The sequence below is a fragment of the Microtus oregoni genome, unplaced genomic scaffold (genome assembly GCF_018167655.1).
Source record: "Microtus oregoni isolate MIOR12 unplaced genomic scaffold, Mior012 000057F_ref0000458, whole genome shotgun sequence".
In the NCBI taxonomy this organism is placed as follows: domain Eukaryota; kingdom Metazoa; phylum Chordata; class Mammalia; order Rodentia; family Cricetidae; genus Microtus; species Microtus oregoni.
The window spans coordinates 520415-537051 of NW_024543833.1; the positions used below are offsets into that span (position 1 = coordinate 520415).

A 16637-nucleotide genomic window follows, 5' to 3' on the forward strand; every position below is an offset into this window, starting at 1 on the left:
GGATGTTGATGGTTTGTGGGAAAGCAGAAGGACACATAAGTGGTCATTTAAGCGCCCTTTGTGAAACACCTACTGTGTGCCAGGCCCTGGAGATACAGCAGTGCACAGAGCAGCCCCAGATCTCTGTACCATCTTTTCAAACAAGATTTTCAAACAATTTTCAGACAAGACAGATTAACCCAACGTGGCTATGTCAGAGGAGACAACGAGGCAGTAAGGGAACAGCAGGCTTCACAGACCCTAATGAACTGTCAGAGAACTGACACACTGTCCCTTTCATCCCCCCACTTGGCTTTCCTGGCAGTCTTTTCTGTCCCCCCTTCACCTACTGTAACCTCGTCAAACCAGTGGCCTCCCCTGTGCCTGGCATGGATGCGGGCACGTACTCTGCCCAGCATGAGGGTCCTCGTGTGTGCGGCAGGGCTCTGCTCTCTGGCAGGAGCTCCTTGTGGATGGACCAGCAGCCGAGGCTTCTGCTTCCCACTCTTGCGACATCACTCTCAGCTCTTGTTAGATCTTCAATAAATACTTGTTAATTTGATGGATTGCATGATTCATAAATAAAATTGCGAGTGAATCCTCCAGTTAAAATCTCTTAAGGAGTGTTTTCAAGGCTCTGATTACTAAACACTCTACAGAGGGGGAAACATCTTTAGAGGCAGAATTAGGGCACCACTGACTCTGCTGTCAGGATTGGAATGCCAAGTGTGAATATACCACATTCTCCAGGACACAGGGAGCCAGAGGGGAAGACACTATTCCCAGCCCTACAGGTTGGCTCCTCCTGGACTCAGGCTTTCTTATCTGTAAAAGGGGATGGGTGACCCCCAAAGTCACTTATGGATGAGGATCAAGAGGAACACGTAGGAGAGATGAACTGACTTCCATGTTTCCTAATGGCTCATTTCAGTTGCACTCCCTTGAGTTACCAGGAAAGGCAGAGGGCTTCCTGGCCACAGGGCTCATTCCTTCATAATCACCCATTCCTCTTGTTTGAAATCGAATCCTGTGTCACCTGCAGGGCCAGGAAGCACCTGCTATAGTTGAAGGGAAGAAGGGGTAGCAGGCATGCTCCCTGTGAAGAGACCAGACAGATAGGGCTGCCTGACAGCTTGCCTATTTTTAATTTAATCTCATGCTGCCCTCGTTAGCATCTGGCTATTATTAGACCATAACCACAATAATAAGTACTCTAGTTGTATCTTTTATTCGCAGAGTGCCTTGCAATCGTTTTTATTAGTTTATTGCAGCTCAGTTGTCCTGGAAACCAATATGCACGCAAACAGGAAGAAAAATGGGGCCAGGGCCAGGGTAAAGTGTCTACCAGGCAGCTCAATTTGTCTTTGACCAGCAGGATGCCAGCGTTCCCTTGGGGGCACTTGAAGAAGTTACACGAAAGTAACCCTTCCCTGAGAAGAAAAAGCATGGCCTCGACCAGGGGACTGCTTTTCGGTGGGAACCCGCAATCACACCCACAGGTGAGCTGGTCAGTGGGAGAGCTCTAGTTTGGGGCACAAAGAGAACCTGCTCTTTTGTCTTGCATCTGGGATGACATCTGAAGAAATCGCCTTGTATATAAGCGAATGTATGACTCTCTCTCTGGGAGATCAGTCAATTACAGCAAATTGAGCTATTTCATTTCGGCTTGCAAATGGCTTTCAGTTACACAAGTAGACACATTAATCTAATAACTAATGATCATATATTTCACTAATCATACAGCCCTGCATGTGGTATAATATCTAATTATATTTAATATTAAGACATCTTCACATGTGTGGTTTTACCAACTGTCTAGCTCAGGGAGCCTCGCAGGAGCAGAGTGGCAAAGAACAGGAACCAGCTCCTAATGGAGGACAGGGTGGCAGGATGGCAAAGTGGCAGGGTGGCAGGATGGCAAAGTGGCAGGGTGGCAGAGTGGCAAAGTGGCAGGGTGGCAGGGTGGCAGGCAGGTAGCAACGTTTAGGAGACTGGGCTGTCCCTTGGAGAAGGACTCTGCTCAAAGGGCGTGGTGGGGAGATCCGTGTTCCTGCCGGACCACAGCTAACAACACATGGAGTACTTTCTAACTGCATTCCCCAAGTGTCATGGATTAACCAACTGGAAAAGGTATTCTTGCTATCAGCTGATACGTCTGGCAGTTAGAAAGCCTGGCTGGACCTCTGAGAGCAGAGCACGGCCTAATTCCAGGCTTTCCACGGTTTCCCTCAGCCGGGCACTGTCTCTGGAAACCTGGCCATGTCCCTGGATGAGCTGGCTTTCCAAGCATCCATGTATTTTTAGTGAGATCGTAGACAATCACCTGATGCCTTTGAACCTCAGTTTTCTCCGTTTTGAGATGAGAGGTCTGGCAGGACATAGGTCAAAAGTAATAGTGAAGAAGAAACAGATGAAAAATAAATATTGTTTGTGAAATTTCTCAAGAGAGAGTGGTCAAGATCGTCTGGAATCTCAGGGTTGAGTCAGGATTGCTATACAATGTCTCATCTGTCACATGGGAGTCGCCGTTCCATGAGACAACAGAAGAGATGAATTTTGGATGTCCCCATCATCACTGTCACTGCTGTTGCTATAGCTGTTGCTTACTCCAGCCACATTAGGCAGAAGTCAACAGGTTCAAAGTCAGTGGCAAAGGCAGAAATCAGAGGTTTCCTATCAGTGCCCTGCAGCCTAGAGACAGCCCGTGAATATGTTTTCCCTGCTTCTAAAGGCGTCTTCAGAGACAGTTTGGGTGACCATTTATGAAAGGGGGCCTTTGTGAGAGAGTACAGATCTCCCAAGGGAGATGTTCACAAGGTTCGACCCCTAGATGAAGAGCCATTGGTGGTTACTGGCTGCTAAAGAAAGTAGAGTTGGTTATCTTCAGGGGTGTGGCCCCTGGTAGGATACACAAGCTCCAGTGGATGGCCGTATATTCATGCACATGCGGAGAGCACTGAAAATGGGCCCAAGGAATTAGTATTAATTGTAAAAGTTAATACTAATAAAGAAGATGACATGGAAATGTGGAAGGGGGTTCTGGAGAAGTTGGAGGGAATGGGGATGGAAATGAGCCAAGTGCATTGTTCATATCTGCATCTTCTCTTAAGAATGCTATATTAAAGGCCAGGCATGAGCTGCCAGGATGCTGGAGAGAGAGGCAGCCAGGGTACAGTGAGCACTTCAGGCCTTCCAAGGCCTGTGCTGGCCTGCCTCCCATAGGTGCCAAGAGGACCCAAAGGGATGAGAGATCCAGTTTAGAATTCACAGACGTGGCAAGAGGAAAGTGGAGGTGTGTGCAGCCCACATGGAGCACGCTTTTGAATTTGAGCTCTGACACACACACACACACACACACACACACACACACACGCTTATGACTTTACACACACACACACAGACACACACACATACCCTGCCTCCACCGGAAGGGCATGAGGTGCATCAGGGTATCAGGTTCAGAGGAAGGCAGAACTGACAGGTAAACAAGGAGACCGCGTCCCTCTGCAGGCTCTTGACTCTTTAATGACACCCCTCCCTCCCTTCCCCAGAGCTTCCTACAGTGAGGACAAGGAGGCCACCCCTTGGGGGCTTCCCTCCTTTGCCAATCAATTCTCCTCAATTACCAACAAATCTAAATGTGATTTATCTGTGCAAGAATCATTCCAATATCAGGCGAGAATCTATCAATAAAACCCCCTAAGGCAATCTTACTCAGAGTCGTCAATAGCCGCTCTAAAGCACAAAGGCAGAACAGCCAGCAATCAGAGTAGTTTTGCCCCCTACCCCCCTTTTTGGGGAGCACTTAATTAAGTCCACCAGAAGCTGTCAAAGATAATTTTCAAAGCACATGACCTCAGCAGCTGACATTTGATAATATTACATTCCACGCTGATTGAAATTGATTTTCCCCTCTTTTCGGAGGGATGGAGAGTAAGGTTTCAAAAGAGGGGAAACCTGGATCCCCTCGGTTAGCAGCCTAAGGGGCCACCACGATAGACCCGGCGTCGGTAAGACTGGGGCCAGGTAGCCATTTCCAACTGAACATATCCGTCATTTATGAAAGCCTGAAGGGCAAGGGTGCAGAAAACTGGCATGTAAAGACAGGAGAGAAACATGGGTAGTGCAGCCGGTGGTCTGTGTTCTGCTGGAAATGGTTGCACGGAGTGAGGTGTTCATTGGCCGCTCTCAGTTGGCACAAGCTTCATATTTGACCACACCATCTGTGACAAGAGGGCAAGGTGGCTCTATGTGTAGCTTCCTCCACTTTAATGCCATCCCAGTGTATGCAGCATATTCCAGTATCCCCCAGCCCTGTTCTTTCCCCTCTCCTAGGCAGAAGAACAAGGTGGACATCTTCTTATTGGCAAAGTCTCATCCCTGAGGCCTCCAACAGCCCCTGAGTGTTTCCCAGACCCAGCCTCCACCCCCACTCAGTTTCCCCTGAGATTAGGCTCCAATTTAGGCTTGAGTTTGGATCCTCCAAGGATGTGGGATGCTGAAAACATGGCCCCTTGTTTCTGAATATTTCTGGCGTTGTTTCCTCCCGTTGGCTCACGCCTTGGTTGACCAGCTTTGCTATACATTAGGATTTAAGGTCAAAGGCAGGGTTCTCCAACCTCTGTTCAAAATCAGTTGCTGCAGGAGCCTTTCCTCATGTTTAACTAAGGACAGATGTGGACCTCCAAGGAAAGAATATTCTTTTCCTTCTTAAGCTGCTGCTTAGGTTCTGTCCAATTTCTTTTCATTCTGCTTCAATGTCTGCAGAGAACAGCGTGAGTTCACTCAGAGGTTGTTTTCGTTCATGCAGTGTCCTGGGCCATAGAAGTTGAAGCCTAAGCTTCAGTGGGGGCTGGGTCCTCTGACTCGGGAACCACTGGACAGGTAGAGTGAGCACACGCTCACCTGTAGACCAGTCTGCCACCTTAGGCTGTGCCGAGGGGACACAGGAACTCATGTAGTCCACTTGCCCTGGCATTTCTCCATGGTCATGGCAAACTTCTCAGCCAAATGAATAAAGCTTAGAGCTGTCGCATGGGCTTAATGCTTGTTTTTTTTTCCACCTTATTTTGCAGGGTGTTAGATTTGTAGCTTAGTAGTACTTGCTCTAACAAGTACACAGCCTTGGGTAATTTTGCTAGGTGTTAGGTTAAGACTATACAAATATTTGCTTCCTGACCCCTGCCCTCAAAGAAAATTGAATGAGTCAGAGTAAAGGCAAAATCACACTCAGCTTGCTGATATCATTCAGGGAGGTGGTGACGTCACAGCCTGCTGCCTCTGGCTTTCCCTGCATTTGAGAATCAGATGGTGAGGTACGACCTCTTTCAAAGCCCAACATGGTTCCTGCAACTTCCACCTAAGTGAAGAGGTTGATAGTTTTTAATCACTGCAGTGAATTCAACTCCTTGCTGATGTGAACGTTCCTGGCTTAGTGTGATCCACCAGGCTGCAATTACAGATATTCCAAAAGCTGGGAGTGATGGGAGTTAACTTTGAGATGCTGGTGAATCTCGGGCGGCTATGTTAACTATCTCAACAACAGCAACTTCTTCCTAGGGACCAGGTGAGGAGTTAGCAGTAACATCTTTCTAGTCTTTCTGTCAGTAACTATTTTCCGGGTTCTGTTGCAAGTCTGCCTGTTGATCACTGGGACCAGGTGAGGAGGCTGCAGCAACAGCCATGGTTCCAACAGGCATTTGAATGGAAAGGTGAGGCATCATTTCCTCCAGCTGACCTGCCACTCAAGTCTTTCTCTTCTTCACATTTGACAGATCTTGGTCACTGCTACTTCTCCACATAGACCTTCTATTTCCTTTCTTCCTGTCAAATCTATGCTCATTCTTCAAGGCCCAAAGCAAGTTCTCTCTTAGGAGTCCCCCTTCTCTTGCTCTCTGACTCTTATAACTTGATGTGTGTATGTAGGATGTTACTTCCATCCAAGTAAATGATCTTTAGAACATCTATCTTAAATGAAGTTAATAGATGCCAATGCAAAAAGCCAACCCACTGTCACATAGCTGTATTCTGGAAGCACCAGGCTTAACGCAGTTAAATGCGTTTCTTTGAGACAAGATGACTCAGAGGCTTTAATGCATTCATATAATTATACTCAGGGTGACTGTATGGTTTATGAACCAACTGAGGATGTTTAGAGATAAAAGAATGTTATCAGTGATGAGTCAAAATGCTAATGGGTCCAAACTGGGTCCGTCCTGCCATCTAGGGCATATGGTCAACTGAATTCAAATCTCTACACGGAGTGTTTCCCAGACGTCTCAGACCAAGGGACTCTTTCGTCAAGGAGCATATCCCAAGTGTGACCCACCCTTTAGGAAATGCTAGTTGTTTGATGACCCAAGACACAGACAGGCACTCATGAGCGGAATCTGGCTGTCTTCGTGATTGTTTCCCTGATACCTAAGGAAGTACACTGCAATAGAAAAATAGAGGGAGGGAGAAGAATTATTCTGTTTTTATTAGGCATTTCAAGAAGAAGTTGATACACAGTTTAGGTGGGGTTCTACAGAGAAACAGAACCATCATAGTGTGTGTGTGTGTGTGTGTGTGTGTGTGTGCGATCAAATATATTTTTCAACATTTCATCTTGGATTGGGGACATGCCTCGGCCCATAAACTGCATGCACACAAGCATGAGAGCCCAAGTTCAGATCCCCAGGATGTATGCAAACGCTAGGCATAGTCACATGGGACTGCAATCTCAGGGCTGGAGGTGGAGAAGGAGAGGACACACAGATCCACAGAGCTCAATGACTACCTCCTGTAGACAGCTGGTGAGCTCCACATTCAGTGAGTGAGAGAACCTGTCTTCAAAGACAAGGTGGAATAGAATGTATAATTTTCAGATCTTGTCAGAGAAGCTTCTTTATGTAGTAGATAGTGGTTGATATAGAAATTCACAAGTGGTCCAAGTACAGAAAATGTGTCAATGGGCTGCTTCCAGAAATGGTTCGTCTATAACATACACCCTCCTCCCGAGACTCGAGGACAGTTTTCTATATCAGATGCCCTCCTCCCGAGACGCGAGGACTATTGTGGAAGAGGGGCTGGGAAGGTGATAAGAACCAGAGGATTGGAGTGAAACAGTGACTTCCGCACACGAGAACACCATTGCACTCCTGAATGCATAGCTGCCATGTCTGCCTGCATAAGGTCAAGTCAGTCAGCATTCTAGAAAGGAAGAGAAGGGGCTAATCCAGCCAGCATTCTAGCATGGAAGGGGAGGGGCTAAGTCAGTCAGCATTCTAGCATGGAAGGGGAGGGGGCTAAACCAGTCAACATTCTAGCATGGAAGGGGAGGGGCTAAATCAGTCAGCATTCTAGCATGGAAGGGGAGGGGGCTAAACCAGTCAGCATTCTAGCATGGAAGGGGAGGGGCTAAGTCAGTCAGCATTCTAGCATGAAAGGGGAGGGGCTAAACCAGTCAGCATTCTAGCATGGAAGGGGAGGGGCTAAACCAGTCAGCATTCTAGCATGGAAGGGGAGGGGCTAAGTCAGTCAACATTCTAGCATGGAAGGGGAGGGGCTAAACCAGTCAACATTCTAGCATGGAAGGGGAGGGGCTAAGCCAACCAGCGTTCTAGCACGGAAGGGAGGGGCTCATGAACCTTCGCCTATAGTCGAGGAGCTATTGACAGTTTCTGGTGGGAGAGACGGGGTCAGTTTCTTTAAGGTTATAGCCCCTAGTAGGTTGACCCAGCTCCAATGAATGTCCCCTCACCCATGCGTATATGAGCAGCACAAACTGAACTCTTCCGTGGGCTGAAACAAAAGGAGGGCATGAAGTAAAGAGGGGTAAGGAAATGGAGGACAGATGGGGGGAAGTGAGAAGAGGAAATTTGAAAATTGAAATTTATGCCCTGGCAATGCTGAAGCACGCATGGGCAGCCTGTATATGGAGGTTCTGTTGAACTTGTCCATGTTGGGTTTTGTGGTGTAAGTTGATGAGGAAGACTGACCAGGTCTGTTCCTCAAGAGGGAACCAGATCTCATTACAGATGGCTGTGAGCCACCATGTGGTTGCTAGGAATTGAACTCAGGACCTTTGGAAGAGCAGGCAGTGCTCCTAACCACTGAGCCACCTCTTCAGGCCTGGTTAGGGGAGGAGTAGGACATAAATATGATCAAAACATATTTTATGCATATATGAAATTCTCAAATTATTTATAAAATACTATATTTTAAAAGGTATGGTGGAGAATGATGTGGAAGACACCCATCTTAACCTTTGACCTTTGTAGGCACCTGAACTCCCGTATGTACTAGCATACACACATCCACATACGTACAAACACAAATCTTTACTGAACATTCAGCAATTTTTCTTGTCATCAATCCCCCAAAGTATAGTATAGCAGCTATCTCCACTGCCTTGCTTGACATTTCATTAGGCTTTGTAGGGCATTGAGAGAAGAGACTGGAAAGATTAAAAGCATACAAGAAGGCATGCATTGGTTATGGGCAAATATTATGCCTTTGTGCTTAAGGAACGTGAACAACTGTAGATTTGGGTATCCCGAGAGTTTCTAGAGGCAATCCCTTATAGATGCAATGAAGGGTTCTAGAGGGGAAAAAAGGGAGTGAGGGAGAGGAAGAGCAAAGATGGGGGAGTTAATTTATTTTGAGTGTTATTTTAAGAACTGACTCACGGATTGGCAATGTTTGCAAATACACTCTGCAGCCTGGAGATGTGCAGAAGAGCTGCAGACTCTGTCTAGAGACCGGATCTGCTAGCAGATTCCTGCTTACCAGGGCCGTCTTCCACTCAGATCTTTGAAACTGATTGGATGAGACTCATAGACTTTATGAAAAAGTGCTTTCAAGTCAACCATTTTACATGTCAATCTCATGTGAACATACCTCACAGAAACATCCAGAATGTATGACACATTTCTGGCCACTGTGACTCACCCAAGTTGACATATCAAATTGAATACCACAATACAGACTTTTGACTGGGAACATGGTTGTAACAAGAAACTCAGCTACTGCCTTCAGAGAGTCAAACAGGGGCTAGGACAAGGCCAAAGGCTTGAATGAGGTCATTTGACCAAAGTGGAGATGCATGAGTGATAGGAAAGGGGAAGTGTGGCAGGAATTTTGTCTTTATCGTGGTCTAATGTTCTGTGGAGTCAGGTGTTGCTTTGAGAGTCTGGGTCCACATTCAGCTAGTTGAAATGGATCATAGAGTTCCCAAGCGAACCCAAGAAAGAGAGGCCCCAGAGAAGAGTAGGCATGGCCAGGAAGGATAGAAGAGAATGATTACAGTGTGATTTATGACTTAATGAATGGTAGAAGTAATCACATCATCTGGAGTCCAATGTGAGATGCCATTGGTAGGTGAGTCATCATTTGTAGGCAGAGTTTTTTTGGCAAGAACGCCAGTCAGTTCTGTCCTGCCAGCAAGCTCCCCAAATAACCACAGAGACTTATTATTAATCACAAATTCATGGCTGATAGGCTAGTACTAACTAACTTTTACATCTTAAATGAACCCGTATTCTATCTATGCTCTACCATGTGGTTGGGTACCTTATCTCAGTACAGCATGTTCGTCTCCTGCTTCCTCTGTGTCTCCTGGAGACTCTTGAGACTCCACCCTTACTCTTCCCAGCATTCTCTCTGCCCCCAAAACCCCACCTAGCCACCAGCCAGTCAGCCTTTTATTAACCAATGAGAGTAATACACACTTACAGTGTACAAAACGATTATTCCACAGCAGGAGGGAGCTGCCTTTTGTCCGAACACACATCTTAATTTTGACTCATTGCTAGTGGCACTAAAAGGATGCATTGGAGATTAACTGTATGTTAAAGCAAAAGAAAACAAACCACCGCAGTTCATAAATATTGCACCTCTGCAGAAAGTGATGCCTAAGCGATTGGGCAAGAGAAATGATAGCCAGTGCCTGGAACTGAGTGCTGGTTTTGTGCTCGGCATTATACTTGCAGCTCAGATGATTTTACTAGAAGCCTGTAAGTTACCTGTTCTCCCCATAAACACCTGTACACATATGATTCCACACTTCCTCGGATTCCTGCAAAGAGGAGTGTCAATGTGTCTGCACAAAGACAAAGGAATAGGAGATAAACTCCTGGTACAGAATTTTAGGAAATTTGTAACATAGCACAGATTCAGGCAAGATAGAACCCCTCTCCTTATTCTCTAGGTCTCCTCCCATGTCCAAAACTTAATGATGCTGGTAGGCAGAGTAGCCACGTACCATAACTGCAGCGGGGTAAAGAGGGCCCCTCTGCCCGGGAGGCTGACTCGCCATCACACCTGGGGAAGAGTAGCAGCATCTCACTCCCCATCCCAGCCACTGCCACAACCCTGAACCTTGAGGCTGAGAACCACCAGACAGGCAGTGGTGGCAAGTGTGACTGGGTGGCCTCATATCGGCACCCTCCTGCCCAGACAAGAGGATCACTGCAAGGAGGGTTTGGGGAATTGTAAAATTGTTCAAAGAAGGAGCAGATATGGTTTCATCAACAGGAAGTTTACCAAGGAAGACGTATTTGTACACCAGACCACTTTAAAGAACACCCCAGGAAGTACCTTCATAGTATTGCGGTTGGAGAGACAGTGGGGGTTGACATTGTTGAAGGAGAAAAGGGTGTGGAGGCCTCAAGCATTGCAGGCCCTGGTGGAGTTCCAGCTCAAGGCAGTAAATAGACAACAAACCATAACCATGATAGGTATAGGTGCGATCCGCCTCCTTGGGGGGTCCTCCATGCAATTAACAGCAAAACAACCAGGATAGTGAGAGTGGGGAAAAGAACGAGGAATCAGAGCATGCTCCCAAAGGCCAGGGCCAACATGGCTGCCCTACTAGCCCTACTTCAGGCTAAGGTTCATTCCTGAAATGCTGAGACCCTGTGTGCATCAACCACAGTACTGCACCCCTCCTGTGAAAGAAGTGATGGAGGGTGCTGACAACTGGGGTGCAGGAGAGGCAGGTAGACCTGTGACACAGAGTATGTACCAGGATTACAGACCATGACTTCTGCTGGTCCCTCCTTCCCAAAGATGACCTAGAGAGGACAGCAATGAAGGGGAGAAGGGAAATCAAGGAGATGAGACCCACAGTCAGCAGCTCAACCACGGTGTCGCTGCAACTTCAATCACCGACACCGATGCCCAGAAAACCCTGAACCACATAATGGCAAAGAGACAAAAGCAGTTGATCCACCAGCTGAGAGTCGATTCTAAAGGCTGACCTGGCCGAGGCTGAGGAATGCCCATTTACCGTCTCTATCATGATCAAAGTTTGGTCATCCTACACAAAGAAATGAATATGGCTTTCCAGCAACATCAACAAAGATTGGAGCGGAACACCTTAAGTGCTTGCTTTTTGCCTGTTGACCAGGTACAATAGAACCAATTACCCGCATTATCTATTCAGCATGGGTTTATATTATTTTTACTTAAAGATGTCTCTTCTTGGTAATGGCAAACATATTTTTGTTTGTTTGCATATGTTTATGTTTGTTTTGGTTTTTGCTTGCCTTTTGCAACACACCTTTATGGGTTTTTAAGTTGTTTCATATGTGGTCAAGTTGAGATCTTTAAGAACTTCCTAAAAATTTACAATTTGTTTTTGCAAAAAAGTCAACAAGCTGCAAGCACCTGTTAATAAAAGTCTAAAATAAAACCAAACAAAACCAGAACTGTGAGGGTTTAAACAAGAATGTGCTCCATAGGCCCCAATTCATGACTCCTGGTCCCCAGCTTGTGATGCTCTTCAGGTAGGTTAGGGATAGTGACCTTGCTGGTTTCAGGAGGATAGTTTCTGAGTTTTCAAAGCCTCATGCAGTCCTAGTGTGTTCCTTGTTTAATGCTCTCAGTCTAAGATGTGGGTCCCAGCTTCCTGCTAATGCCTTCGTTTTGCCATCATGGACACTAACACTAGAACCATTAGCCCAAGAAACCCTTCCTTCTTCAAGCTGCTGTGATCATGATGTTTCATGGTGTTTCACAGCAACAGACAAGTAACTAAGACAATCAGCAAAGTCACATGATAGGGATAGTGGAGGAAGAAGGAAGACAAATCTGCTCAGTGGTTACAGCACCTTGAGCTCTATTGCGTGAGAAAAACAGCATGTTGTTTGGATAAACACTTGTTCAGTTATTGTGTTGTTTGGATAAACACTTGTTCCGCAGACTAATTACAAATGACCTCATAACTTCATGACTTACAACAGCGCTAACACTGGTCATTTTGCTCACAATCTTGCAGCCTGAGCAGCTGCAGACAGCCTGTCTCTGCTGTGCCGTCTGCAGCATTAGCTGAGGTGATTGGGAGGGCAGATTAAGTTGTCTGAAGGTTGGTTCCCTCCTATGTCTGAAATTTAGCTAGAGTCACCGTTAGAATTCCCACACGTGACTTTTCTGTGTGACTCTAGCTCCTCAAGACGTGGTGACTAGACTCAAAAGTCCAACCTGGCGTGAGAGGGACATCCAGGCATTAATGCCTTGAGGAACATCATCAACTCCTTGATACATAATGACCTGTCCAAGGAGGAAGCAGGATGGTGGAATAGTTTTGCAACTTATGAGCTAAGAGACCTGAGCACTAACTATATCTTTGTGTCTGTGAGCTGTGTGACCCTAAAAGAAATAGCTTTCTTCTCTGGGCCTCAAATGACCTCATCCATGAATTAAGAAGAGAGGCCAAATGACCTCTAAGGTCCTATCCATCCTCCAAATTCCTTATTTAGGATTTATGAAAGGGATTTGTGGAAAGGTGTTTAAAAAATGCATATGTTTAGTTAATTTAGTAACTCAGCTTCATGTGTACAAATTATGGCTACCCCAGGAGAGGCAGAGTTCTATTAAAAGCCTGGCATTTATTTTGATCACGCTTAGAAAGACTGCAGGAAACCATGAGAGCTGCACACGGAACCTCTGCTCGCTCCTACCCCAGACAGATGACAAAGTGATAAGCGGGGCCAATTCCCTGGGGCAATATTTCTTCCCAAAGCATAGATATGAGTGAATTATTGCCATTCTTAATTGCCTAATGATTTTTTTCCCCTTTCATGTAATCTTTTCAGGGGGGTTGTATTTTTACCATCTTGCAAATTCATATTGGCAGAATGATATACATTGTCGAATAAAACACAGTGGCCAATCCATCAAACATCAGCTGCAGTTGCCTTAAGATTTTTTGGAAAGAAACTGAAATGGGGAGGAGGAGAGCCAGGGAGTGGAGGATTGGGGAGGCGCCGAGTGAATGTGTTCAGTGACTTAGGCAGCACAGCCTTGTTGGGCCAGCAGAGCTCCTGGCTCACCCCTGTGACTGACTGAACGTTCAGACCTACTCTAGGCTCTTTTCCTTCCAGGTTGAAGTTTTGGCTCTTTGGGGCACTTGCCTTATTAGCCATCGCTTTCTGGGGAGCTCAGAAGGCAATTAGGCCAGGGAGCCAGTCATTTGGGTGGGGTGTGTGTAATGGAATGTGGATTCTTTTTTCCCTAACGTAATTGTTTGCATCTGATCAGAAATCATTACCAGTTGATGGCTGCTTGGTGGCATCTGCAAACTCCAGCAGTGGCCCAGTGGAGTTCTTAAGATGTGACAGGAGGGTCACTTATTAGAGAGACCTGGTAGAGAGAAGGGTTCCTTGTCTCTTTGGATGGCAGGGGTGCTTATGTGACCTTGGAGAGGACCGCTGATACTCTCCAACCTCCCTTCCATTTTCTGTAATGTGAGGGCCAAGAGCAGTGACTAGAAAGCTTGGCACAGCAACGTCTTCAAGTCCCTATGGAAAATTAGGGTCAGCTGGGGTTCTTCTCAACCTCCCTTTGGTCAAGGTTCCACCCAAGGCCAATTAAATCCAAGTCTCTAGGGGTGGGACCTGAGTGCCAGTCATTTCCAAGCTTTGCAAATGCTTCCAAAGTGCACCTAAGGTTGTGAGTCACCGCCACAGGAAAGAGTCTCAGCCCTGGTCTCCTGGAAACAATTATCCTAACTCTCTTCGTGGGCAAGGGAAATGGATGGGAAGAGAAATCAGGAGAACCATGGCTCCCACAAGCAATTTTCTTAGCAGTCATTTATTGAAGGCCGCCATGTGCAGGGCAGAGACCTCGGTGCTGCTCCTGCTGGGGCTGAAAAGAGGAAGTCCTTGGTTCATGGTGTCCGGCAGAGCTTGCCACTGGTCTAACGAATGTTAAACAAGCCCAGGAGAGATGACTCAGGAAAGGAAAGCAAAATCTAAAGCATCACTGTGACTTAAGACCCAACAGAAACAAGAGAGGAAAAGTTCTTTTAAAAAAAAAAAAATTCAACATTTCGGTTTATTTCTTTTTTTTTAAATTTATTTATTTATTAAAGATTTCTGTCTCTTCCCCACCACCGCCTCCCATTTCCCTCCCCCTCCCCCAATCAAGTCCCCCTCCCTCGTCAGCTCATAGAGCTATCAGGGTTCACTGCCCTGTGGGAAGTCCAAGGACCACCCACCTCCATCCAGGTCTAGTAACGTGAGCATCCAAACTGCCTAGGCTCCCACAAAGCCAGTACGTGCAGTAGGATCAAAAACCCATTGCCGTTTAGGCTCATGGTTTCACCTGTCCTCGTGAGGAGGCTGGAGCATGTGGTAAAGACTCCTCATACGGCAGTAGACCAGGAGGTTGGCTCAGACCAGGAGTGGAGATAGACTTCAAATGCCCATTCCTACTGATCTGCTTCTACCAGTCAGGCCAGGCCTTTCAAAGGCTCCATAGATTTCAAAATAGTGTCACAAAATGGGGGCCGAGTTCCAAACATGATGCTGGTGGGTATTTCAGGTTCAAGCCACAGCAGGCAGGTTAGGAAGAGGATTAATTAGTGAAGGCCATAGATATCAAAAACAATTAATAATATATATACTTGTAAGCACCTCTGAATGGGCAACTTGCAGCATCCTCATAGGCACATGAGACACAGACTGGAGAAGGCAGACCACAAGGGGCTTGAAAAGGTGTACCCCCCAACTTCTCACTTGGTATCAGTGATGACCTGACTCCACTGCTGTCCTCAGATTTAGGGTTGCCTGCCCTGTTCTGGGTGGAAAATGAAGTCATAGAGGGGATTTGCATTGCCTCTAATGCAAGCGTTCATTCGTTGTATAGCTGAGCTGGCATGGTCCATCTATGCTTGCTAGACTCTCTGAGCATTGCAATTTCAGTGTCTGAAAGGCTTGGAACCCTGTGTGCTACCACAGTAAAGTGATACTGTGTGCCAGCCTAGACTGGAGGAAACTGAGACCCAGGGAAGTTCCTTGCTTCAGATCAGCTTGTTAAAGAAGTTGTGCTAAGACAGGTAATCTGATTTATTAGTTTGGAGTTTGTTCCTTTCTGTTGCTCTAATAGTCTACGTCATGACTATAACAGGAAGTATGTATCCATTCTATTGGACCAGAGAAGACGAAGAACACATGCTTAGATTCTCACCTGCTTCTGCTAGCTACTTCAACTTAATTAAAATAGCTCACATGGTTTTGGTCTATGGGAATTACAAGGGTGAAAACCAGGTTTGCTGATCAAAGTGGGAGCCTTAAGAATGGCTGAGAACTCTTACTTGATTCCATGCTGCTGAACAGTAGCTAGCAAGCACTGCTGAACTCTGAATACTTGCTACAAGCGGCTGAAAATGGACTGTGGCACTCTCTAGGGAAGGGAGAGAATTTAAAAGCAAGGCGCTTGAGAAATGCTTAAGCACACCATCCTTGAAAGAAGAAACTTATGGCCAGTAAGAAGATAGAGGGTTTGGAATCGGAGAGATGCCAGTCAAAACCACAAAGATTCTTGGATTCAAGGGATCCTGAATCTTGAGACCGTATGAGTCTGACTCTGGGGTGCAGAGCAAGGCTGGGTCACCCCAGGAAGTCCTACAAATGGGAGGAAGATCAAATTGAGCCCTTGGAAAATGTCAAAACGAGAGCCATCTGAGCACCCATGGAACAGGACAATGTAGCAAGAAGAGGAGCTAAGTCTCATGGACTAAGGAAGCAAGGTTTTAGTCCTCCTGCCTCAACATCCTCCAGGGCTGTCAGTAAACATGGATCATCCACTCCACAGATTGCAAAAGGTCCCAAATCCACAGACATTGCAGTGACTTCCCAGAGGCTCCTCCCCTGGAGTCCACTTCGGCCTGAAGCTCACTAGGGCTGCTTCGGTACAATTTGTAGATCATTTTCATGCCTTCTGCCCTTGTTTCCTATCACATCAACCTGGGTGTAAAAGTTGGTTCTTTTCCTTAGTCTACAGAACACAAGTAGGAAAGGCCGCGGAATGGGGGCATTGGTTTAAGCATTTGTATCAAATTTATTTAGAGGAGCAAAGGAAGTGTGCTGCCATACAACCAGCTAGTTGAAAAAGAAGAGCTAGGGCTGAGGATATGGCTCGGTAGTAGAGCCCTTGCTTACGTGCAGGCCCACTTGTGCACACGCACGCATGCGCAACAGAAGAGTGACGCCCCTCTTGGCAATCCCAGTCACTTTACCTACTGGGGCCTCTGCCACCGTTCCCTTCTGTTTTCCCCTTGTGCCTTTCCCAACTTCACTTTTCTCCAGGGCAACAGGCAAACTCCTCCCATTTCCTTTGGCTTTCTGGCATTTTTCAGGCATTCTTTGCCCCTGCTCTGGTTATGATGTAAACCA

At 46.5% G+C, this 16637-nt stretch overlaps 1 pseudogene; it reads left to right on the forward strand.

Annotated features, from left to right (window-relative positions):
* Positions 1-10382: 10382 nt before the first annotated feature.
* Positions 10383-11211, forward strand: LOC121438767 (annotated as a pseudogene).
* The last annotated feature ends 5426 nt before the right edge of the window (positions 11212-16637 follow it).